Below are 27,175 nucleotides of genomic sequence, written 5' to 3' on the forward strand. Positions count from 1 at the left end.
TCTATACTGTTTCCAAATACAATTTTGTATTGGTTCACAGTCACTCAAATTTAAGTCTGAATAGTATTCAAACGAATGGTTTTGCAGACAACCTTTTGTTGCTTAAAATAAAATCACAAAAATAGTCTGAAGAAAATTCAAAAAGCAAAGTCTCTAATCAAAGTGATCTGTGTGCAAGCTTAAACTTTTCATCACGTTAGATAAGTGACTTCTGTTCTATTACATTTCAGGTACTTACTCAAAACCACATAACTAACCGTAGTGTTTTTGTTAACTTGATCATTTGTTTAACTATTTTATTATGCAGACACAGTTCTATTTCTACATTTGTACATCACAGCTAACGATAAGTATCAATATTACTGTATTTGCTACAATCTTTCTCTTTCCAGAGCTATATAGATGTTTTATGTCGTATTTATTTCTGACAATGTTGTTATTTTAAGTGAATTTTTACCAAAATTGATTCAGTCTTAAACTGTCGCCCTTGCAGGTTTTCATTTGCTCATTGGAAGTCCTTGTCGTTCAACTTGTACTTATTTCCTTTTTTAGATTAATAAAGATTGCTACTTTTGTTTTGTTTTTAAAATATTTTAATATCATTCTGAACAAAACATCTGGCACAGCGTGAAATTTATTCCATCAACTCGATGCTTGGCAAAAGTAAGTGTAAATTAAGCAAAAAGTATTCTAATAATTCTGGTTTCTTAAATGCCTTTTTTTTCGATAGCTAATATCCTGCTGATGACTTAGAGTGATAATCACGTGTTATGTGTACATGCGACTCATCCTGCCTGTGTGTAAAGGCCATCGTATTTAAATAACAGTCATATACCAGAAAAACTTTACTCAAAATATGTACAAAACCAAATCAATTACAAACATTATAAATAACCATTACTAATATTCATATCGAAATATCGTTTGCATGTGAATATATATACTGCATATACAATAATATTGATTTAAGAATATTTGGATGATCTGTTAGTTGTTAGCATGTTTATTGAATTTATAGATATATGTTGTGTACTTAAAGTCATACAATGTGCATTCATTATGTTAGTCGGAATCTTGTATTAATTAGTTAGAAATATTTTCTTCTGTAAGTGTAAACAACAAGACTGTTCGGTCTTATTCAGACATCGACATTGTGTAAAAGAACTGTTACCTATTTCTTTTTGGTACCGGTTCAAAGTCATGTTAGTTGCTAAATTCTGAATATAAGTTAAAAGATATATTGTTTTACGTTTATTCACGCAGATATCCTTGTGTTGCTATCAATTAGTTACAACGTTTAAACATACATTACCTAATATTTTCATATCTAAAGTATGATCATGGTAAAGCTCCATCTCTGTTGGGAATAAATTATGATCTCTGCATGTTTCTTCTGAAAAAAGAAAGAAAACATACATTTTTATATCCGAGTAGAAACTCGTAACGCTACTAATGTTAATATGTTTTATTTCCTCTTGATTTTTATATAAGTTATTCTCTGTAATTCAATTCAAACAGAATAGAGCGTGTTGATATTTTTCAAACCATCAATCTGGACGGATGATATCAAAAGTTATGTGAAATAAGATTGAACACATCCGATCGGATTTATTATCAAATATCTTTTATCACGCCGATGCTAATCAACATCCTGTTTGTTTACGTTAAAAATGAATTTACAAGCATAGCACAATAGTATATCGTATAATCTCCATTATTATGTTTACTTCTTTATGTATCACGGAAACTCTTTATTGCTTTCTTTGTATTGACCTTAATTCTATAATGTAATGGATCACCACCATTATCACAACAATAATCAGTGAAAGAGACAAAGTTTGTATTGAAACCTGACATCTAATCCATTTTGGTAAGAGTGAAAACAGCTACGAGAGACTAAATAAACTGAAGATTTACTTACATTAGCGAAAGACTACACTTAACCAATTCGATTGAACAAAAACGATGTATTTCTAACCTAAAGTTGAACTGAACGATGGTTTGATAAACTTCACTTGTCATTAATACGAAAGTTAACGGTGAAGCTGAAACAAATGTTCTGTTAGAGGCTGCTTGATACAAATCACATTACAAACCAAATTATTTGACCTTGGATTCGGATTTCATCAACTCCAGCACTAATTGACCAGTTGAGATCAGCCGTACGAATTGTCAATGATTTTGTTTTCAATTTAACTAGATATTGAACATACTTCAGTAAGATTTTCCTCTAATAAAAAAAAAATATTTTATTCTATTTCATTGACTGAGATTTTTATTACGGGGCGTTATGTTCCATTAGATCTGATAGTTTTTGCTTCACATATTTTTAAAAGCGGAATATTGAAATAATATTTATATATTGTCAGTTTGACGCATTATGTCAAAATGGGCTTAAATCATCACTAAAGAATTTTTGGCTTCCAAGTTATTAATCAAATCTCATTTGAATCAGTATTAATGCACCTTTTACTTGACCCTAAGTTGGAGATGGCTAATACATGTGCTTTATATAATAAAAAAAATGATATGATTGATTACAAGACAACTCTCTACAAAGCCTATGCATGTTCAATTTAATACAAAGAAAATAATTTCAAAATGGAGAGTTCAACAAGGGAGCCACCAAGGTTAACCGTTTCATTGGTTTATTCGAACTACACAAAACTCATTCACAAACGAGTAAAACATGATTTATATTTTTCCATTTAACACATCTAAAACCGTCAGTATGCGATTGTACGTGTTTGTCTTATCATATTTATCTTAATAAAATTGAGAATGGAAATGGGGAATGTGTCAAAGAGACAACAACCCGACCATAGAACAGACAACAACAGAAGGTCACCGAAAGGTCTTTATAATGTTTATTTTGGGTCCTTCTACCATCGCATTGGCAATCTTTGAAGGTCATGTCGATGGTTATGATGATGTGGTTATGGTTACAAAAAACGTGCGAAATGAAAATACATTGTAACGAGTCACTACATTGGTTATTGTTTCTTTTTGACTTTTTTATTTAATTTTTGGATATTTGTTTAAGTATGTTATAAATCAAATATTAGAAATTTAAATCAAATCGGGGATCATAATTTCCCAGCTAATTTCCCTTTCATAAACCATGAGAACACCAGTAGTTTTTGTAGTTTAGTTTCAAATTGTTCATCAAACCACAGTTCCTTATTCTATATATGATTAAATGATGTCATTTTATAAAATCATATATCTAATCAAACATGTCTACATATTTTCTTAAGTTTGAAACTATTTCTTTTCAATTTTTAGTACTTAGTATACACTTATCCTTTTACTTTATTACATTACATATTATTTAAACGTTCCTTTTATATTTTCTCAATCACTTATAACAAATATATAGCTGTAGGTTACCCCTAACAATTGTTGTTTTTATGTGGACAACAATATCATAACAGAACTTGAAGTTTGTTTTTGAATACATACAAACGTGATTGAGGAGACGAAACAATATGAAGGATTGCTCACTTTGAAACGATCATCATAACACTGTATTAAAGTATATCCCCATTGGTGCATTGCCCGATGCTATGCAAATTGATGAAACAGCTAAACTATCAACGTCCATTATTATTGAGTATGATAACCTAATCATGCATATACCAGGATTAAAACGTTTTTCGCCAGACATAAGTTTCGTCTACAAAAGACTCACCCGTGACCTTAGATTTTTTTAAAAGGCAAAATAAAATAAAGTACGAAGTTCATGAGCACAAATAACTTTTCAAAAATACAGAAATGAAAGCTATACTTGTACCTAGAATATGAAATCCTTAATAAAATTGAAAGTTTTTCAAAAGTTACTTTATTAATATGGTCATAGATTGGCACTCATACCACATCTTCCTATATCTTTGTTAATGATAACTAATGTCAATGCAGAAGAGATGAATGTACTTTCTTTATAAATTATTTGTTCATATTTATAACTTAACTGTTTACAAAACTTTTGAATTTTTGAAATACTAAGGCTTTTCTACCTCAGGAATAGATTACGTCTTTGGCAAAACTTTTAGAAATGTTGGTTCTTAATGTTCTTCAACTTCGTACCGTGCCTTTTTAACTTTTTTGAATTCGAGCGTCACTGATGAGTCTTTTGTAGACGAAACGCGCGTCTGGCGTAAATACAAAATTCAATCCTGGTATCTATGATGAGATTATTTACAATTACACAGAATGTATTATAAAGTCGTTATCAAGACCTTTCTAAATTGTATATAACTAATCAAGTTAGCTTAGTTGTTTAACTACTTGTTACGACGTGATAACACTTCATACTCACACTTGCTAGCTACTGAATTTTGTCAAGGTGCAATATTATTTTTAATAGTACAAATTGTTATATAGTGTAGTCTTATTTTAATTATTTATTTCAATCAATTGCGCTAAGATTTTGACTTACAATCGTTTACATTAATCATGTTCTTTTCTAGAATGGCAAAAAATCTTTAATTTACCATTTTTGAATTTCTGGTTATTAATACAAACTGATTTAAAATAAAAAGCATCCAGGTGCATTAGCTGATGGTTGTATGATTATCCTGATGATGTGAGAGGCTATGATTATCCTGATGATGTGAGAGGCTATATTTGTAATTGTATGATTATCCTGATGATGTGAGAGGCTGTATTTGTAGTCTTTTGATTGTATGATTATCCTGATGATGTGAGAGGCTGTATTTGTAGTCTTTTGATTGTATGATTATCCTGATGATGTGAGAGGCCGTATTTGTAGTCTTTTGATTGTATGATTATCCTGATGATGTGAGAGGCTGTATTTGTAGTCTTTTGATTGTATGATTATCCTGATGATGTGAGAGGCTGTATTTGTAGTCTTTTGATTGTATGATTATCCTGATGATGTGAGAGGCTGTATTTGTAGTCTTTTGATTGTATGATTATCCTGATGATGTGAGAGGCTGTATTTGTAGTCTTTTGATTGTATGATTATCCTGATGATGTGAGAGGCTGTATTTGTAGTCTTTTGATTGTATGATTATCCTGATGATGTGAGAGGCTGTATTTGTAGTCTTTTGATTGTATGATTATCCTGATGATGTGAGAGGCTGTATTTGTAGTCTTTTGATTGTATGATTATCCTGATGATGTGAGAGGCTATATTTGTAGTCTTTTTCTCTAGGTTTTATCCATCAATATAAAAAGACAACTTGAACAAGTACAAAGTGTTGAAAGTAACTTTAAAAAAATAACAATCCACCAATTCAATCAACGCCAAGTCAGAACCTTAGCTTTGCTTTTGTGGGCGAACCGAAACCCTCTGATTAATCTATGCTCATTCTATCTACAGTTTGAAGATATGCAATACACCCGGAAAAACAAAAGCAAAGCGCCTTTGTTTGATTGGTACAGGTGAAACTTTCCTTCATGATAATGAATACCGACAGAATAAAAAAAAGCAATCAACATAATTATATCTATACATAAACTGCAAGTGTGTGGCCGAGATGTTTCTTGCATACTTAAGATATGTATGTCCTTGAGCTTGCGTGTAGTGATAGTTATTATTGATTCTAAGATATGCAGAATGTAACAGCATATATTAATTAACACTAGATTGACCAATCAATCAGTCGTCACGTTATGAAATGAATTAAGAAATGAATAAACTCTTCACCTTTCTGAACGTGCAGAGATGAAGTATTATTTGTATGATAACCTACTTCTAAAAGCAATAATATTTTCCCAAAATAACCTTTAAGTGACTTAAACATTTATATTTTATGCTATATGTACACAGACATATACTAATAATTACATTATTCTTCAGCAAAATGGACATTTTAATTTGGACACCAGAGGATTCAACACGGGAAGGATCATTATATTACAACTTAAATTGATTATTCACTCAAATTTACATCAGTATCTGAATTGCACTTGATTGTGTGCTAAATGACGACAGTTAGATATTTTGCCCATTTTAGTCTAAAATTTGATGGTATTACATTACAGTCCATACAATTCTTTGAATATTTCATAGAATTACCATTGTAATATATTATTTCATTTCCTCTGGATAATGAACAATAAACTAAGAAAAAAGACAAATAGCTACATATTTACCCCGCGACAAAACTGCATCTAACGAATCCTCAAACATACAGTCGTTTCCAGCCTAGTTAGCTACATATGGTCTGCCAACAGTAACAAGTTTTTTTCAAACGGTTGTTCAAACTTTTTGTACGGCTATCTATGCAACGTGGTAAAAAAAACCTCAATATTTTGAAATAAAGTCAACATTGTATGCACTGATAATTTACAAAGAAGACCGCAAATATTTTGAAAGTCTCAACTTCCCCAATTTGAATATTGACCAGTGAAAAAAACAAACAAAAATAACAGAGAAATATACGTACAATATAATCCGATCAAAACACAAACATCAAAGTTTAAATTCTTCATTACAGACGACAAAAAGGTTTCAAATAGAAGCATCAAACATTTCTAAATGGTTTCCATTATGTTTGTTCACTTCTATTACGTACATATGGGGAACATAAGCTTGCCTCCCTATGCCGTTACATTTCAATTGCTTAAAACCAACAAAGACACATTCCTGGCATTTAGCATCATAATAAAAAGAGACAAAAGATCTCTTTTTGATAATATTTTCTTTCTTTTAAACCGTTGTTTCTGCACTTTTCTTTTAGCTTATATTCATGATTCATATCATATTATTCTTAATATATCGATAAGACATTTAATTGTTCATTGCTGTGCGTACTGTGCATGAGTGCATGACTAACAAATGTTCTATGGGATTGTTAAACAGTTCCGATATAACTAGATGACAATAATTATTTGTTTCCGCATTTGACCAATCCAGCTCTTATTCTGCCAAAAATACTATTTTCACTTCAAATGGGTCTCCTATACGATAGCCAAAACCGCTAACATCCCCTATGGGATGCCAATGTTAGTTTAAATTAAATAACTTATTTTTTTATCATGTTTTTTAAGTCATTCCATCATAAAAGCACTTGTTTAACTGTGTAAAACATTACTGTTTTTATTATAATCAATAAATGCGAGTTCAAAGACAAGTTTTTAAAAATTACGTTTTTTGCATTATATACAAATCAGTGAACAAGACATGTTTTTGAACTCGAGATGAACATAATAAAGTTGTTTTAATGATGAAAACCATACGACTTGCATAATTCCCAATTGAACCACAGTACATATAATTTAACCATACTCAAAACAATGGGTAAAAGATCATTACAAATGCTGCGCAATCTTCAAAGAAATGTTGCCGAAAGATCTTACTGTAGTCAAGTGTACCTGTAAAACTTCATGTTATTGCAAAGGTCTTTCATCTACAGATAGTAATTAGGTGTAATAGACATTACATAATGTTTATATAGATAATGAAAAGTGTAGGAATCAAATTCAAAAGATAAACTATACGTTCATTATCGTGGTAAATCAATAGAATTATATCGTGGCAGTATGCATTGCACGCTATGAGACACAATATATATATACTGACATGTCCTTGACAAGTTATAAGAAAACAAACTGCAAAAAGTCAGCTAAAAATGTCCTTTGGCAGATTAAAAAGAAAGTCATGGAGTCTTTAGATAAAATTTTACGAATTATAAACGTTAAGTAGAAATTCTAAAATAAAGAGATGTGGTATTGTTTCCAATAATAGTGCGGTGACAGAAGTGCAAAAAGTCGTCTAGATCGCGAGTTTAATCTCCCCAAATAACACACGGCTAAAAATGGTCTTAACTTAAAGACAAATATGTCTTCTTTAGTTTTTGCCCTGTCGTCAGAATTTCGTACGGTCACTTTTTTTCTGAGTTTCAACCCCCCTTTTTCAAAATGAAAAAATGTGTATGTTTGCTTACATTTAATTGAAATAGTTTTTCCTGAAGCTATTCTTATATGTCAAAATATTCTTTTCGGTATTTTATTTTCTTCTAATCTATAAAATTTGCGAAGTTTAGACTATTTAAAATTGAGGTAATTTTAATTGCAAATTCAGACTGAAACTTTAGTTTCTTCTTCATATTATTAATAAAAATTATCCCATAATATCTTAAACATATAGTATTTAATAAAACTAATAAGTGATAAAAATTGCGAAACCAAAATATGAAAAAAACCTAAGAAATCAATGGAAAAAGAATGAAGTAAAAATCTTCAATTTCAACACGGAACTCAATCACTTGCCTTCCGTCACATTTTGTGTATTAGTAAATAATTTGCTGTCAAATGATATATGAAATTACTACCTTTTTCGCTATTATATACACATATTTTCAATTAAAATGCACTGATATATGCCACATTCTTTGTTTGTATATGTTTATATTCTATGTTTTTTCGTTATAAAACATCAAAATATACTTTGTCAGAAAAGTCTTATTGTAAAATCAAAATAATGAACGGACAGTTTCAGTAAATATTCCGTGATATGCCAAGTCCTTTGCAACTTGCTCCATTTAGTACAAAGAAAAGAAAAAAGTCGTTAAATTTTATGTAGTGAATAATATGCCAAAAAAACCTCGATTGAAATTTTGAGTTAATTTACCAGTTTAGGGAAGTCGGAGTGTATCTGCATTGCATAAAAGATTGGATGAGGTGAACATCAAGATGTTTCATGCGATATCTGTTACTTTGAAGAACTCCGTGCAGGCAGTGTATCATCGTTCATACTACAAAACTTACACAAGTAAACATATGTGTTCCCCCTTTTAGAGCGAGGAAGCCTCTAGTCTGATATTTAATGACGACATACAATTATCTGACTGTTGTCCCTCAGTTTCGGGTATTTGTACACGTTCTAGAATGCAGTTGTTCAACTGGAGCGCTTGTATATTTTGTTGCAACAAAACATTTTAGAAAAATCAAAAATTACTCAAGTTTGAATCAGATGAGCGTATTAAAAATGTTTTATCCGTGTCAGATAAAGTTATGTTTTAAATAGTTTCCCGTCCATCTTTTAACCTTTAAGCACTCTGTCATTTTGGTTACATTACAAATTATTTGCTAAAAACGAAATAAAAAAAATCCAAACCTGTGGAAGCAGATATCTCAGAACACGATACTGCTTTTACTAATTTTATTTTGGCTATTGACAACGATTTATTGGTCATTCCTCATGACACCCTTACTTGATAAAAATAGATCATTTCTTCCGGCTGATTCTAATTTAAAATATTCTACATGTAATAAAATTAACGGTACCAACTTTCTTGCACCAGATGCGCATTTCGACAATACATGTCTCTTCAGTGATGCTCGTGGCCAAAATATTTGAAATCCAAAGCTTATATAAAAGATGAAGAGCTATAATCCAAAAGGTCAAAAAAGTATAGCAAAATCCGTGAAATGAATCAGAGCTTTGCATGAGGGAGATACATTCCTTAATTTATAATAATTTCTGTCATTTTGTAACAGCAAATTTTAATAACATAAAAAATCCGAAGTACTGGCTACTGGGCTGGTGATACCCTCGGGCACTAATAGTCCACCAGCAGAGGCATCGACCAAGTGGTAGTAATAAAATTAACGGTACCAATTTTCTTGCACCAGATGCGCATTTCGACAATACATGTCTCTTTAGTGATGCTCGTGACCAAAATATTTGAAATCCAAAGCTTATATAAAAGATGCAGTCTAAACTCATTTATTTCTATAGAAATTCAGTTGTCAAACAATTTCATCAAGTTCAAGGCAAATATAACATAATATTTAGTAGCAAAATAACTATTTAAGATGCCACATAAGCTTCTAGTGAATTGAAAACTGACCTCAAAATCTCAATGTCAACTGTAGTAGACACAAATAACGGACAGATATTTCATTCCGCTGCAAGTTTACTTAGAAAAGACATCGAAACTCTAAAGAAGACTACCCAACTTCGGATGAATTGTCTCTGCCTTCTTAATTCAGTCAATGCCTTCGTATTTATTGCAATTCATTCTATTATTCTCAGGAAATGGCACCAGAGAAATTGTGGAAATGCGATTGTTGAGGCAATCGTTTTTGTTTTACTCCTTTTCATTTAGGATTGGCTTTACAAATGTACCATGAGTTTGGTTCAAAACACCTTGTTGAAACATTGAATGCCAATTGATTTTATGCTTCTTAAAGTAAAGTGCGACGCTATCTAATGTGTTGCCAACCATGAAACTGAGCGAATTCAAGATAGTGTGTACGTCTCGTATAATGTTTCCCCAGCATCTTTGCAGACAAGCATATGGATGTCATCACACCTTCCTAAACCCTCTTTTAGATCTCTGTTAAATCTTGGATGAATTGATAGCCTAGGGATGGTTTGAAGCTGGTATTTTTTAAGGAACAAATGTCTTCGGACTTCCTACAATATCTTGTCTGTGTTTGTAAAGAAAAACTCAAAATAACGTGTATGCTTTCGGCAGAACCTTTCATTTGCAGACCTGTGGCCATGAGTGAAATGTGTAGAAATTTTAAAACATCATGTCTTGTGACGGTTGATGAAAATGAAGATGATGGAGATAACGGTTGATTTGGTATAAAGCTTGTTGCACTGGTACACATGGTTCCAGCCCCGAGGTTAGGGAAGTGTTGGCGTGCCCTTAAAAAAGTTAAACCCCGCCACTATCTGTATGTGTCTGTTTCAAGTCACGAGACGGTAATGCAGACTGAGTGTTTGTCGTTTGTTTCTATATACTATATTTGTTTCTTTCTTATTTATTTTGTACATTAATCAGGCCGTTAGATTTTTGTTTGATTTACATTATTCATTTCGGGAATTGAAGACTATGCAGTATGAATTTTCCTCATTGTTGAAGAGTTGTCTCATTTTTCAATCATATCACATCTTTTTCTTTTTATATGGAATACTTTTGAAGTTTGTATTACGTTGCAAGGGAAAAAGGGGGATATAGTTACAAAACCTATAATGTAATAGATATTAACCAGAGTTATATACAAAACAAACGATAATATTATGGTAGCAGTAATAATTGTGAAAAAAAAACCAAAAGCAACAAGTAGTCTATAAAAAAAAACCTGAAGTATCCCCAAATTCAATTTGAGGTCATATTTGACTGTAGTGTTCTATGGCTTTGGTTTTATACCTCACCCACTATGACAGTTTAAAAAATAATTTTAAAGTATTGTCCTGCATGACACTTGATTTTTACCTGAAATAGATATTTTTCATAAGGTTAAGGTGCTCTAAACATTTTATAAGTTGAAAACTTGATTTTTGAAGTTTTGTTTATAAAACGTTGTTTTAGGAATTTTTTTGATAAAAAAATCTCAAAGATTAAGGTTTATGTATAATAACAAACATTACTAAAGCAAAAACAGTATCATTTGTATTTAGGTAGAGTTTAGAAATAGAAAAAAATGTCAAAATTGAAACCCTCCCAAAATTTCACAGATTTTTACATATGACCTTTGACCTCAATTTAAAAAAAATGTGACAATATCAAGTCCTGACGACAGGCAAATTATTTTAGTACACGATTTCCTCTTTCCAATGATATATTATGTAGGTGTGTGTTCGGTGGGAAGATTAAATTCAAAAAAAATCTGGCTTCAGTCACCGTACTATAAGACAACTTTTTACAAAAGATAATTAAAGATATTCATTATATAAATAGATCACCTTACGGTCTTTGACATTACGAGAAATTTTATCAGATATTTGGCTATAAAAGGCCCGAATTAATTTTAATATGTGCTTAATATAATAGTTTTTATGATAATCATTGTATGAGTGTCCAAAGATAAACTATAAATGTAAAGTTCTTTTGCATTATAGATAAATCGGTGAATAAACCATAATTATTTATCAGATATGAATATAATGAAGTTTTATCAGTGATGAACATAATGCAATTTTATCAGCAATACAAAACAATGCGTCTTACAGAATCCTAATTGAACCATGGAACATATAATTCAATGATAAGAAAACAAACATTGGACATCATAACATTACAAAGGTTGAGTTATCTTCAAAGAAATGCTGCTGCAAGATCTTGTTGTAGTTACGTGTACCTGTAGAACGTCATGCTATTGCAAAGGTCTTTCATCTCCAGATAGTAATTAGGTGTAATAGACATTACCCAATGTTTATATAGATTATTTAAAGTGTATATGAAACAGTTTAAAAACATAAACTTAACGTTCGTTAATGTGTTTTCCAACCCTATTCATGTAACAAACTAATGGTATTATATCATGGCGATATGCTTGATGAGTTTACGTGTATGCTTTATACATAGTAGTCATTAATATATGCCTTTGACAAGTGAAGGGACAGAATATCGCGGTAGTCAGCTATTTTTTTTTTTAATTCAATGACGTCTTAATCGTCGACCCTCTTTATAATATTTCCATTCGTTATGTAGTCAAAAAATTATGGGTTTCAAAGAAAACGTCCTACAATTGAGTGCAAAATTTACTATCCAAATGACGTCTTATTCGTCGACCCTCTTTAGAATATTTCCATTCGTTATGTAGTCAAAAAGTTATGGGTTTCAAAGCAAACATCCTACAATTGAGTGCAAAATTTACTATACAAATGTTTTAAAACAAGAGACACATTTACAATATGAGTTTTGACAGATTTTTCTATTTTTCTTAGATCAATTTACCAGCTTTGCATAACATTGCACAATATATTTTGACATATTAATTCAACGTTGCATAATACAGTGTAAATGTAAGACTATATACGATTGTAAAAAAGAGAAAAGATATCACTAAAGTCAACGAATTACATTGGTCCGTTGTAAAAACACTGGTACAAACATATATGGTAGTGCAAATATCTCATTCCGAAAGAATACAAGGAAGTAATATACCAACTGTAACATTATGGGAGAGTAAACAATGCTATAAAACAGACATTTTCAAAGTTTTGGTATGCGTTAATTTCAGTATTACTGTGTATCATCACCCCCGATATAGATCCAATGGCCTTGTTCTCTATTCATTGAGAAAATTAAAACAAACATCACTGTACTTAACCCATTTCTTTGACATCAGTCTATTGTACTTATTGTAGATTACTTTTCAAACTACATCACTGCACATATACCAATATATAGGTACCCAGGTAGCTAGCTATACGTTTGTATTTGTACTTTAATGTTACTTTTCTTATACAATGAACAGAGAGCCAGGCTAAGAGTACATATATGCGGTGGTGATAATACACATTAAGTATCAATGTTTTTAAAGATATAACTTGAATAAGAAAAATAATTGAAGAAGATTTAAACATAAGCCTCACTGCAAACCATATAAGATGCATATGATTTGCAGAGATCAAACAATCTATTATAAAGCAATTTTACAGTGAAGCGTCTTTTCGGTGTGGAAGCGATAAAAATCAACAGAACCTAAAACGCAAATTCTAGTTAAGAAATTTTCGATTTTGCTTACAGCTGACAGACAGGTTCAGACCAAATAACCGTTTTTTTTAATAGACGCTCTACTAGTTTTCAAAATGCAGTAAAATGAAATTAGATACCCTGCATGTATCACGCTAGTCAATCGCTGAAAGACCCCCATCGTTAATCATTGAAAATTATCATTTTTCCAATGCCCTTTAGGTGTATTTAATACATGCATGTCAATAGAAACACATATTTTGTTTATCTTCTTTGGTTACTTCTTCTGAATTCAGACTCGGACTTCTCTTGAACTGAATTTTAATGTGCGTATTGTTATGCATTTACTTTTCTGCATTGGCTAGAGGTATAGGGGAGGGTTGAGATCTCACAAACATGTTTAACCCCGCCGCATTTTTGCGCCTGTCCCAAGTCAGGAGCCTCTGGCCTTTGTTATTCTTGTATTATTTTAACTTTTAGTTTCTTGTGTACAATTTGGAGTTTAGTATGGTGTTCATTATCACTGAACTAGTATATATTTGTTTAGGGGCCAGCTGAAGGACGCCTCCGGGTGCGAGAATTTCTCGTTGCATTAAAGACCTGTTGGTGACCTTCTGCTGTTGTCTGCTCTATGGTCGGGTTGTTGTCTCTTTGGCACATTCCCCATATCCATTCTCAATTTTATCAAGACGATACCGGCCATAAACCATGGGAATCGCCTTTTGACAATAACCTCACTCATTATGAATTATCCTCCAGATACAGTTGGTCGTAACCTGCCGATAACTAATTTCAAAGAAACAGTAACAAGCGCATAGTTTATAGTTCTCCTGATAAGTTTTATACACCAAATATATAAATACTCATCAAAGGCTGACATGCAACCAATTACATCTACATGCAATTGGATGTGCACTCATATAATATATGCTTGTTAAGTTTCTTGTAGAGGGTTGGTAATTGTATGCTTAATCACAATAATTATATTAACATGTTTTGTACTTAATAATCTTGCAATAATCAGAGCTCCTGCAAGATTTCACACAGTGTTGTAGAATTATAAATCAAACATAAAATACACAAATATATAATGCAACTTATGCACATTTGTACTGCTAGTTTAACTCGGTATTCTGAGTTTAAACACTACTACTAGATCGGTGCTATAGCTTCTAATATTATATAAGGCTCCCATGATATCATCCACAAGGTAGTTGATGCGTCCGTTGTAGTTTTATTGTATAGGGAATGTCCAAAGGTACCAATCAAACCAGACAAAGTCTAGACCAAAGAGAAACAACGAAAAACCAACAACAGTAACAAAGCTTTTCAAAGAAAATTAAAAGTTGAGTAAAATGAACTCGATCAAAAAACTGGATTGGAACTTATGTGCTTCAGAATGTATGAAGCTTCTGTTCTATATGAAGAACAATCGATGGAATGTGGTCATGAAAAAAAAATGAGAGGTTAATAAACTCATCATAGACAATTTGTCACACTAATATTCATTAATGAACATTACGAATTTTACTATTGGAACAAATGTTGGTGTCAGCAATAACACTTTTTCAAGGAATTCATTTCATGATGTGAACCGAAAGCCCTGATATAACTTATCAACTTATGTTGTCTACTCTTTGGTCGGGTTTTTGTCTCTTTTACATATTCCCCATTTACATTTTGAATTTTACTTCAAATGTAGGTAATCATGGTAATGCTGGAATGTTGATTAACATATAAATGGGAAGTTTACGATTAAAATATATAAATCATCTCCTTTGTGAAAACATCTTATCTTGATTACGTAATTTTTTGTTGTAATGACCTTAAATGCTTTAAGCATTTTTAATAATAAAATTTGTGATTCTCTCTTAAATTATTGACATCAACTCATTAAGAGAAAGTGTAAATTCATCTGTTTTATATCCATTTTACAAGATTTATGAATGTCGACATCGGTAAAACAATTATCTATTACCTCGATGTCAATTCAGTTCAATTCAATTCAATATTTTATTGGAAAGAGCACAATAGAGGCGTGATCCAAATACAGACAATTATAATATTAAAACAACATATAAATGAAATAAAGATGCATGTAACAACAAGTCATAAGACAATTCTATTTATGTCATTACATTATAAACTGATATTGATACCATAAACTTATACATCAGTATTATTCTAGATCTTCATAAATTTACTTAAAACACACAAAATAAGAGTCCTTATATAGATAATTCTCTACTCTATTCTCGGTTATTGAGAATGAAGGTGATAAATGCAGCCTAGATTGAAATCACTGATACCAATTTTGTTTCGAAATCAGGGCATATATCATTTCATGTAGTTTTGTTTTATAATTATCCCTGCATGTTTTATCCCAGTAATCGAGATTAAGAGAACGGGTGTAGATCTCAAAAGACTATATTAAATGCGGCATTTTGCATTTGCCTCTTCTATGTCATTTCAAGTGGCTGTTGCCATCATATCTAAATACGTTTAACCCTTTTTAAAAGATCTTAGTTAAACTTTGTTCAATTCATGCACTGCCGTCCCGGATATCGGGCGATTAATAGCTTGACATACTGTTAATTGGTAAACCTTTTACTATCTCTTTATTCAAATTCTATTTTTATTCTTATTACAGTTAGTATGAGCATGATAAGTGCATTTTCCTCGTGCACTCAAACTGCATCTGAATATCTTTAAAATATATATTAAAATAAGCGTTATCCTCTTTATGCAGGCGTATGAAACTATGCCATTATGGAAATTATCAAGTTAATTATAATGTGCATTGAAAATAATTTTCATTTATTGAAACATAAAATGCTATTCAGTATAAACATAATTTGACGTAGGTGGTATAATTTTATTACAACATGTGTCAGTCTATCTTAAAACCATGATTCCATTTAAACGTAGTATGATAACATGCATTTATATATAAAACGCATTTATCATGAAATAATGTCCAATATCTGAAAAACACCAATTAAATTATTGGCAACCCTTTGCATAATACAAAATATCATGGGGTCAATTAGATGAACATAATCGGACTACACCCTCATGGGTGTATCCGATAGGTTAGTGTGTTCCTTTTAATCACATGATCACATTATGTCAAATAAAAATAGCGTCGTAAATATCGGAGAGTGTCTTACTTTTATCAACTGTTTTTTACATATTTTTTGAGATTAGTATACAATTGACTTTGTATTCATATAATTAACATTGCTATAACAGTGGCGGATTCCCCGGAACCCCCTTTTTTTGGCCGATCAATGCATTTGAATGGGGACATATAGTTGGAACCCCCTTTGTTCTGGGTTGGGAACCCCCCTTTTTTTTAAATGGCTGGATCCGCCACTGTATAAAGGACATATTTAACTCAATCTTACAAAACGTATCTAAAAAGACATGTCTTATTTCTTTTTTATACATTGTGTGATATAAATTTAATGCAATGGTAAGATATTACGCATTCAAACAGACTGCTTAATAATATATTTTTTAATCTTTAAAATTGGTACAATATGTGTATCACATTATGTATGTATAGTGTTTGCAATATTAGTAATAACAGAATCCAATAAATATAGTACACATGAGTGCACACTCTGAAACTTATGGCCTGATTTCCTTACGATGATTTTTTTTAAGCTGAAAGTCGTAACGATTAAGGTTATTCATACAAGTTGGGGGTTTAGCTAGATATAACACCAGGTTTAATTCACCCTTTTTCTACAAAAGAAAATGTCTGTACCAAGTTTGGGATATGGCAGTTGTTATCCATTCGTTTATTGTGTTTTACCTTTTGATTTTGTCATTTACTTTCCGTTTAAAATTTTCGGAGTTCAATATTTTGTTATTTAATTTTTTTTTGTGTGTTTTTTTTTTTTTTTTTTTTTTTTGTTTTTTTTTGTTTTTTTTTTTTGTACACATTCTTTTCCGTTATACACTATACAAAATAAGCCAGATGAGGGAGAAATTTCTTATCTAAAACCACTTATACATTGATCATAAATTATTGATATATCTGTCAGCATCTAACTAAGTAGCCACACATTGCATGGATTATATTTCATATTATGACCCAAATTTAGGTTTCCCCTCTATGTATTTTTATCTCCAGTAGTTAGATGATATATTTATAGTCACAAAACAAAAGATTTAGAGAGAATGGTTTCCTGAAAATGAACTTAATTAAGGTAAGAATTTATAATTTTATTCAATTAGAAGTACTTTAAACCTTCAGTTTTTACAAAAATATATATTAATGGGTCTTTATAATGTAAAGATATCTGCAAATACATATACAATGTACATACATATCTATAAAAAAACTAGAATACATGTATAATTTCAACTAGAATAAATTCATATCTTTCTTAACTTATTAATACTGTCCCTAAAAGATAGATTTTTACATCTTAAACAATACTTTCACTTTTTAATAGACTAGGAACTTCACAAACGTGATTTTAAATTCATTTAATTTCTCTAACAAATTATTTAAGAATACTTTTTGGTTATGTTTTGTAGAAATATGTCCAAATTTAAAGATTTGGATACCTTTAAAGAAGAAGGAATTGCAGATAATCTACTATATATTGACCAGTTATATAGCTTCATAAAAGAAAGAGTAACCGAAGATGATAAATACAAAATAAATCGACCAAATTTTGTAAGGGAGTTTAAGGGACACAAAGAAGGCATTAAATCCCTGAGTCATGGTAATGCTATTACTATTTCTTCAGCGGTCAGATACATCTTCAACCAATTCGATGACTACCGGATTTGTCAAGAAATAGGACTGCAAATATCAAGTACATCATTTAATAGCCAGTCAACGGAGCAAACTAAAACACTGTTTTCTTTGTATAAAGCCATATCTGAATTTGACACGAAGCAAATAACTTTAAAACTGAACGAGAGGTTGGAAATAGATGATACAAATTTCTGTATACCATCTATTGAAAATACTTACAGAACCGATTTTTCAGATTTTGAATGGAAAAAAATATGTATTTTCGAAAATTACTACAGTAAATATGTTACATCTTCTGAAGACCATTATGAAACTGCATTAAAACAGAAATGGGAGACATTTGAATATTTAAAGAAAATTACTTCAATGTCAAGGAACTTTGAAAAACTAAATAAAAGTACCATTAAAGCAAGAGCTATAAGACAAAAGGTATACGAACATTCCCAAAACATCTTGATATGGACAAGAAAGAAACATTTTCCTGCTGTCATTGAATCTCAACTGATGAAAAAGTTTGATATCATTAATCCAGACATAACATTTCCACCTGTATGTGTTGACACACCTCAATCTATTGACACAAACTCAGTTATGCTTATTTTTTCGTGTATAGAATCTGAAAAATATGAAGAATACACTAAGATTGCCACAAATTTTCTACAGAATAAGCATCACCTTAATGCTAGTCAAATCATCTTTGTATCACCAGAGACAATTGAAAATTACAGACGTCTAAACAACGGAATTGCAAGATTTCATTTAAGGGACGATTTGCTACAGGGGAAACTTGAAAATGACATCATTCAAGTAATTCAGCCGGCCAGACAATCCTTTAATGGAAATGAGTCCAATGAATGTGATGCCTGCTTTAATCATTGTGATTTAGTTAAACCACTATCTTTACATAACTTTGAATTGTTGCAAGAATGGTTTCTAGATATACCACTTGATATACAGATTATCCTGGACAAGTTTATAAATAGAGACTCCTTTTACAGCAGTGGCAACAAAAAAACATTCTTGCTTTCTAAAATGGAAAGATTGTATGGAGCCTACGACATACTTCTCAACACTTTTAACAAGAACTATATTGGTATACTCCAACAGGCGAACACTGATGAATTAGCAATGCATTTTCAAAGTATAACAACAGTATTTTCTATCGCTAGTAATACAGGTATCTCTACGAGTTTGGTGACAGCAGAAAAGAAGATAAAGGAAAAGGCAACAGACGACCTGTGTTACTACAATACTTACTTAAAGAAATTTCCCTTTCATTATCAAACAACTACAGGTATAGCAGATCAATTAGTAAACCTAAGAGACTGCCACCTAATACTGATGATGGATAACCTAGTTAGGATGACTTTCCGTTCTGATCCTAATCCTGGAGAAAACAGATCAGGACAACTATGCACACTGCCTTTAACATTGCAAGGTTTACCAAAAGACAGTTTAGTTACAGATTCATGGCATACTGCAGACTGTTTAAAAGATCAGAATTGTCAGTGCAAGAAAGACATCAAGCTGCGAAAGGAAGATTTTGATAATGCACTAGTATCCTTAACCAATGAGGAGACAGTTTGTTGGGAAAGATTTCAGAAGCTGTTGACATGGGGAAGTGTACCCTTATGGAAAAAACTAAGAACAAGTAAGTTTGTTAAATAAAAGTACACATATTTTGTAGTTAGTTTTCCAATAATTGACCAAAAAACACACTGAAGTGCTTACTCTATTACAGAGCCGCCACAAGACATCCTAGTGGACAGAAATTAAAGAATAAGAATAAATGGTGTTATTTTCAATTACTTTTTAGAGATGCAGTTAATACAAAAAAGAAGATGTGGTATGATTGCCAATGAGACAACTATCCACAAAATACCAAAATGACACAAACATTAACAACTACAGGTCACCGTACAGCCTTCAACAATGAGCAAAGCCCAAACCGCATAGTCAGCTATAAAAGGACCCGATAAGACAATGTAAAACAATTCAAACGAGAAAACTAACGGCCTTATTTATGTAAAAAAATGAACACTTATTTGCTTTCTAATTTAGGAAAATTGACTATTTTGAAATAGGTATTCCGTGAAGTTCACTCAAATACTGTTCTCTCACTAAATTCTTATCATCATTATAGCACTTTTTTTTTACATTTTTCAGCAAATCTTGTATCTCTTCAACAAAGTACAAATCATAATTGGACAGAAGAGGACAGTTTATCAGATTTGGTAAGTTTCTATTTAACACTTCTAATAATTATATTAACAAGGTGATAATGTAGGTAGTTATTAAGATATATTTGAAGATAGAAAGACCAATATACAAGAACATTTTTAATTGACAATTATGAAATAAAGTTTAATAGTAATGATGGCAATTACTATGAGACATATAGTTTGCACTAAAATTGGTATCGTGCATTATTTCCCCTTTCAACAGGACAAGTTTCAAACATATCAGATTAAACCTAAAAAAAAATAGTTATATTATATATGATATATCAAGTAAGTTACACCTTTTTAAGCATATTTCTTCTTTTTCAGTCTGACCTTCTATTGAATGTAGATGAATTTGAACAAGAATACACTAATGATGACCTTTCAGAAATAGAGGAAGTACATCAGTTTGAAAAGGAAGAGTATGAGGATAACCTGGATTCTTTGGTCCAAACAGCAAATCTTTTGTATCAAACTTCAGAATTACTGTCTAATGACATTAATATGTCTGGAATTTTTGAATTGGATTTGCAACAGAATGATTTGGAAGACTCATTCAGTCATCTGCATATTGAGTCAGATGACACAGAAACATCCATTCCTACATTGGACAGTACAAGTTGTATATCATCACCAAGTCATTCACAAGCTTCAACTGTTTTAAAAACCTTTGGATTTGAGAAGTACAATGTCCCGCCTCTTCTTTGCAGACATCCACCACCAGCAACTGGAAGAGATGATGACATTCTCAAGCTCAGAGAAATTTTGGATGATGTGTTAATAAAGACTGGACGTATTAACATGTCATATGAAGGAAAGGATAAGATTTTGTTTGGACCAGACAACAAAATTGGGGCAAACCTATTACAGCTTCTCTCTCAAGACAACAAATATCGTCACTTTTTACCTGAATTTCCCCTTCTTCATTTACGCAAGTCAAAAATAAATACACTTTTCAGTGCCTATAAAGATGCTGGTTTATTGCAGCTTCTCATGTACATGTGTGATGATGAAAAGAAGGAATGGACAAAACTTATATCAATGGAACATATTGATGTTGCTACCAGATTTGTTAGACGTTTGTCACTTTCCTTTCATGTAGCATTTTTGTGTCGCTTCCTTCAATGCATTGATGATAAAGATGCTGAGTCTGTCTTAGATATGCTGGAAAGTGGTCAAATATCATCAGAGACTTGGCTCAAACAACTTAGTGAATTTATGGACGCTGGGAGTTCAAAAAATTCAATATTTAGATTGCACATGGAAATGATGCAGCATTGTGATGAAGTGGTTGCAGTTTATTTGGCAGAACGTTTAGGAGGATTTGATGGATACAATCTACTTTTAGGTGCCGTAGAGTCATCATTGTTATTTTCGTTTTTAAATGGTGCATCTTCATATGGTCCATTTTGTGTACGACTGCTACTTGAGCATTTTAGTGCAGGTCATTTTCACCAGTGTATGAAGAAAACACTTTATTCAACACCAATTGGAAATACTTCAACCAATTTTGCCAGTGATTCAAAGAGGGAAATGGATCATCAAGATGTTATACGCGGATTTAGATCTGGTTCTACACTTCCCGCTGTAACTAGTAGAATGTCTCTGATAGATTCATTAAATGAAACACACCAAAGAAGAACAATTGACAGAGAGAAAAGTTCTGATAATGGACCCAATGAAACCAATCAATCTGATGTTGAATGGAAATTAACAGAAGTTGATCTAAACTACATCATACCAACAGCCTCATTGATATTACGTAGAGGAGGATTAAACTTAGAAGAAAACACAATGCCTGAAAATGTCTACAATACTAAAAAGTTGTTTCTGCCCCCTGCAATTTTAGATGAAATCACATTTGATGTTGGAAAGTATCTTGTAAAAAGATTTCTCGTAAATAATCAGCTATTGGGGATGAAAACAGATGACATGCCTGACATAAGAAATTTCAAGGGGCCACCAACTCTTTTATCAAAAGCCAAAAGGAGCAAAGGCATTACCTTAAAAAGGACATCAGAAAAAACAACAACAATAACAAAATCTGAAAGAGAACTTAAAGAAAAGAAAAGAAGTAAGACTCTTAAGAAGGAAAACCAAATGGCTGACTTGCTGAGTTCAGAGATGAATATGTGTCAGTCACTAGTAAAACCTGACTGCTCAAAGCCAAAAGTGATGAAGTCTAAAGGTATTCAAGAGGCATTAATTTCAATGCTTGCTGATCTAAAGAGCGAAAAGAAAGATTTGATAACACTTGGTACTAATACAATACCAAATACCATATCAACTTCAATTCAAATGGCAACAGTAGAATTTGCAGGTGTAAAGTTTAAGGCTAAAGTGTCTACAGGAATCCAGTACATCAGATATGTCCAAAATGCTGTTTTAAAGAATATAGTACAAAGCTTGCCAAATCTAGAAAGAGTTGTTTTATGCGAAGAAAAATATTCATTCACACCTGACCATTTTAAAGCCGCTACTCATCAACAAAGAAAAGCTAAGGAGAAACTAACAATATCACATCTTAGAGATCCAGATGCTGCCATAAATGCTGCAACTTTCAGGAAAGATGACATTATAACCACAAGAGAAGGGAAAAGTCTGATAAGTAAGTTTTTGGCGGCAAATGCTGTAGACCTGCGAATAGATGCTAATGTTATACTCGACATAGATAGCGAATTGAATCTACAGAGAATACAATGCCATCATGGGGAACATTGTACCTGTGAGTATTACACAACACCAATAAGGTGTATCTTTAAAAAAATCACAGCAACAACCAACTGTTCAGGATTTAATCACTGTCTCCCAAAGAAAGGGAGAGGCAGAAATGGCCCAGATAGATTGGCTTCTTGGTGAACAATCGAAACTATCTCCCTCCATGTCAGCTTGTAGCATACTAACATCAGGTGATATTGATGCAATTCCGATACATCTTTATTCATTATCCAAGAAGTGGCCACAAGTAAATGGAAGATACAGTCACACTGTTTCTGTGATTTTACAAAAGCCACACAAAAAAATGGACATATATAATCTTACAGACATGATGGAAATCTTAGAAAGTAGTTTTAAAAATGAGGATGATATTGTGAAAAAAGTATCCATCGTCCTTTGTATGGGAGGCAATGATTTTATCCCAAAATTCCATAATATTTCACATAAGAAGATGCTAAGTTTATTTATGTCAAATGAACATTTTCGCCTGAACTTGTTTGAGAAATCTGAGAAAAATATCCACCAACTTAATAAAACAGTGTACAAAGATTTTGTCAAAACCTTATTTTCTTCTATGTCTAATATTCAAGATTCTTTTGAAGAAGTAAGACACAACTCAATGTTTTGCAAACAGCGGAAAACCAAAAACCAGATGGACACAAACTTACTTCGGAATGCAAAACTGTGGCTGCCCCCTGAATCTTGTTTAGATAGAATGGCAGAGCTGGTTAATTTGCAAATTGAATATTTGGAAACTACTGGAGATTCAATGGCAAAATTGCCAAACTTTTTAGAAAAGGACTGTTTGAAAATGACAGAAACAGGTGAAGTTGAGTACCATTTTGGACCTCTAGCCCGGGAAAACATTGAACATTTGTTAGGAAACCATAAAAGACAAATGAAGGAAACACCACAGAAAGGAAAGAGAAAGAAAAAAATGCTTACATCAACGCCATCTAAGGCTAATACTTCATCTAAATAAATGCATATGATGATGACAATTGTTGACTCTATGAAACTGACATTATTAAAATACTATGCTTATTTGTAATGAAGAATTTTTTTTCCAATTTGAAGGACGTGCAAAAATCTAGTGTACATTTTGGACAAAATCATATTTCACAAAAGTAAATGCAACATTCTTGTGTATATTTTAGACAAAACCATTTTTTATCGAAGTTAATGTTTAATTCGTGTGCAAGTTTTATACAAAATATCAGCAGCAAATTCGAACAGATATTAGAAAATAAATAAATTATTTCATTTTCTTTATCATTTTTCTCTTTTTGTTTTCTGTGTTTCAGTTTTCACTGAAGTTATTATGTATGTTTGTGTTTTTTATACCTGCACTTAAAGATTCATGTCTTTAGTGTAAAGATTTTCAGCAACTTTTTATCACAAATAAATGGTATGTTTGTCAGTAAATATATTTTTGTAAAGCCTTGATGATATTTTCTTGAAAGATATATTTCTATATAATCTTTTTAAAAATGCATATATATAGTTTTCTGTTAAACTGTCTGAAATATACATATTTAATAAAGTTTATTTTTCACATTCACTTTTTAAATCTGATTACAACAGTGTATTTAAAATTAGAGATCTTTTACCCCCCCCCCCCTTTTTTTTCTTTTCTTTTCTACGTTAACCTTTGTATTGTAAAGAAAATATCTGATTCAGAGTTAAAATCTATTTTTATCTCTGATCATGTTTCATCGAATGAAGCTGTGTACCTAGCAGCATGGGTTAATATAAATGACATGTTAATTTGAAATTATGCAGTTAACTGATAAAAATACTGATAAGGTGCCTAGTCAAAACGACAAGGTTTCACTGGCTTATTTTAGAGAGTGTATAGCAATAGTATAACGAACAAACTTATGATAAGCCGTCATCATACTACAAACAAATATCAATAGATCCTTATCCAAGAAAGCGTCACTATTGCTAAACCAACAATCTGCAATATTATTGCTTTTTCTCTTTACTGTAGGCTAGCATATGTTTTGATAAACATTACATAATATTTTAAACGACATTCCGCCTTCAGAAATCAAAACGTTATCTCGATAGAGTATCAAAATGACAGAAATTAAAAGGAAAGTCTAGAATGTTAATAGAAAAAAGCAGGCAGCTGACAGCGTATGACATTCACAAATACCTCTGGCGACGTTATTTAGACCTTAACCCTCTATAAATACTATTCCAGATAAATATGTTTAATGGAAATAAATGTTCTTTGTAGTTTTATACAAGCGTTATTTAATTATATCAGATAAAACAACCATTTTCAGTTCAAATTTCATATTTAGTGATAAAGGCTAAAGTGTTGAATCCTTTATCAATTGATAATATTTATATGACGGTTTTTTTCGGACCGATTGGCCCATATACAAAAATGTTTGATAACAGAATGTTTATGAAACTACCTCATTTTCACACGTACTTGTCTAAAGTCATGAAACTCATCGACGGTTGTATGGATTTTAGTATAAAATATATTTCTGTTTTGACAATTATGTCTTGACGGCAGATCTGTGTTGTATAAACAGCTCAGGGATAAGTATTTCGATACTGACACGATTTACAACATATCTTTCAAAACAATTTAAAAGTTATTTAGAAACTAAGGTTCCAACTCGCTCACACAGGGTTCACCTCTGACGAAATGGGCTATCATTTTAGGTCACCTCTTATTCATATAATTCTTCGCCTATTTCGATTCTTATACAAAATTTGTTTTTAAATTCAGGTTTTCCCGTAACAGTGTGAACAACTATAAATACGTTTATGTTGCCAAGGGTTTATTTACAAGTATAGTAGTTACCAGAAAAGTTCCAGTTCGCGATATACACCACACTTCACAAAAAATATAATTCGCGTTTCCTTTTCTTCATTTCTTTGATCTTTTGCGATATTGATGACCTCATCCTAAAATCTATGACAACTGTGATGATTTCAACTTTCTGAATGTCAAATTTCCATTTCTAATCGGTAACAAACTTTATGTCCTATTGTAAGACGTTAACATTTTTAAAGTCATACGTTGAGCTCATTTATGTTCACACTATTCCTTATTACGTCATTGCTTCTTTCACTTAAACTGTTTCAACAGATTTAAAGGAATAATGGCTGAAATCGATACCACCATCGCGAATTGGTTGACCGATATTATGTCACTGTGTCACAACGCACTAGCAACAAGTTTTCCGAAGTCTTCGATCTATAAAATAGTCGTCTGATCTATAATACTACCGATTGTTTCCTATTTTTACTACTCTACTTTACAAGCATAGTACAAATTAGTAATACTATGTTATCATTAATAAAATAATAATAATTTTTAACAGAGTGTTAAACTCATATATGTTAAGGCATGTAAGGAGCATGGTCTGTTTGATTTGATAAATGACTTAATCGCTAATGCGTATATTCTATACAGACCAGTCAGGATTCTACTTCGTCAAAATTATCTCCCCATTACGCCACTTCATTTTCACAATCGTAAAAATAGAAGACATTGTAGGGATGATGCGCTGCCAATTTTGCTCTTAAAAATCAATAAATTTATCCACATAGCACCATTACGATCCTTAAATGTCAGTTGCAAAATGTACCTACTAGAAAATGAACATCAGTTAATGATATTTTCTGCATTAGGTCAACATAAAACTATTGTCTGATCGGTTATCAGGTGGAATTTTCGAAAATTCATAAACATTTAAAAACAATTCTAAATAGTTATTACGTGGAAGGGCAGACTATATTTTTTTAGTGGTTGAAGACTATAAACCCTAGTTAGCACCCTAAAAAAATCATTATTTTTCGAAGATATGCATTTTCATCATCCAACTTGAAAGACTGTCGTCAAATACCTTTAGTAAAAAAGTAGCTATTCGAACACACCTACTCTGTTTTTGTGATTCATTAGATAGGTATTTAACTTGACCCATGTATTTCATCTTTTAGTACTGTGATTTTTTTTTTTATGTTATAAAGTCAACCTGTAGCTTTGATAATAAAAATGATAGAATCTGAAGCGAGATGATGTATCA

At 31.6% G+C, this 27,175-nt stretch overlaps 1 long non-coding RNA gene across 1 annotated transcript in view; it reads right to left on the minus strand.

Moving 5' to 3' along the window:
* Positions 1–27,175, minus strand: part of LOC143044376 (uncharacterized) — an 85,708-nt gene that overhangs the window by 10,448 nt on the left and 48,085 nt on the right. Inside the window, exon 2 of the long non-coding RNA XR_012968665.1 lies at positions 1,313–1,393. This is a non-coding gene — a long non-coding RNA (uncharacterized LOC143044376). The remainder of the gene's footprint in view (positions 1–1,312; positions 1,394–27,175) is intronic.

This window comes from Mytilus galloprovincialis, chromosome 9, assembly GCF_965363235.1.
Source record: "Mytilus galloprovincialis chromosome 9, xbMytGall1.hap1.1, whole genome shotgun sequence".
Taxonomy (NCBI): domain Eukaryota; kingdom Metazoa; phylum Mollusca; class Bivalvia; order Mytilida; family Mytilidae; genus Mytilus; species Mytilus galloprovincialis.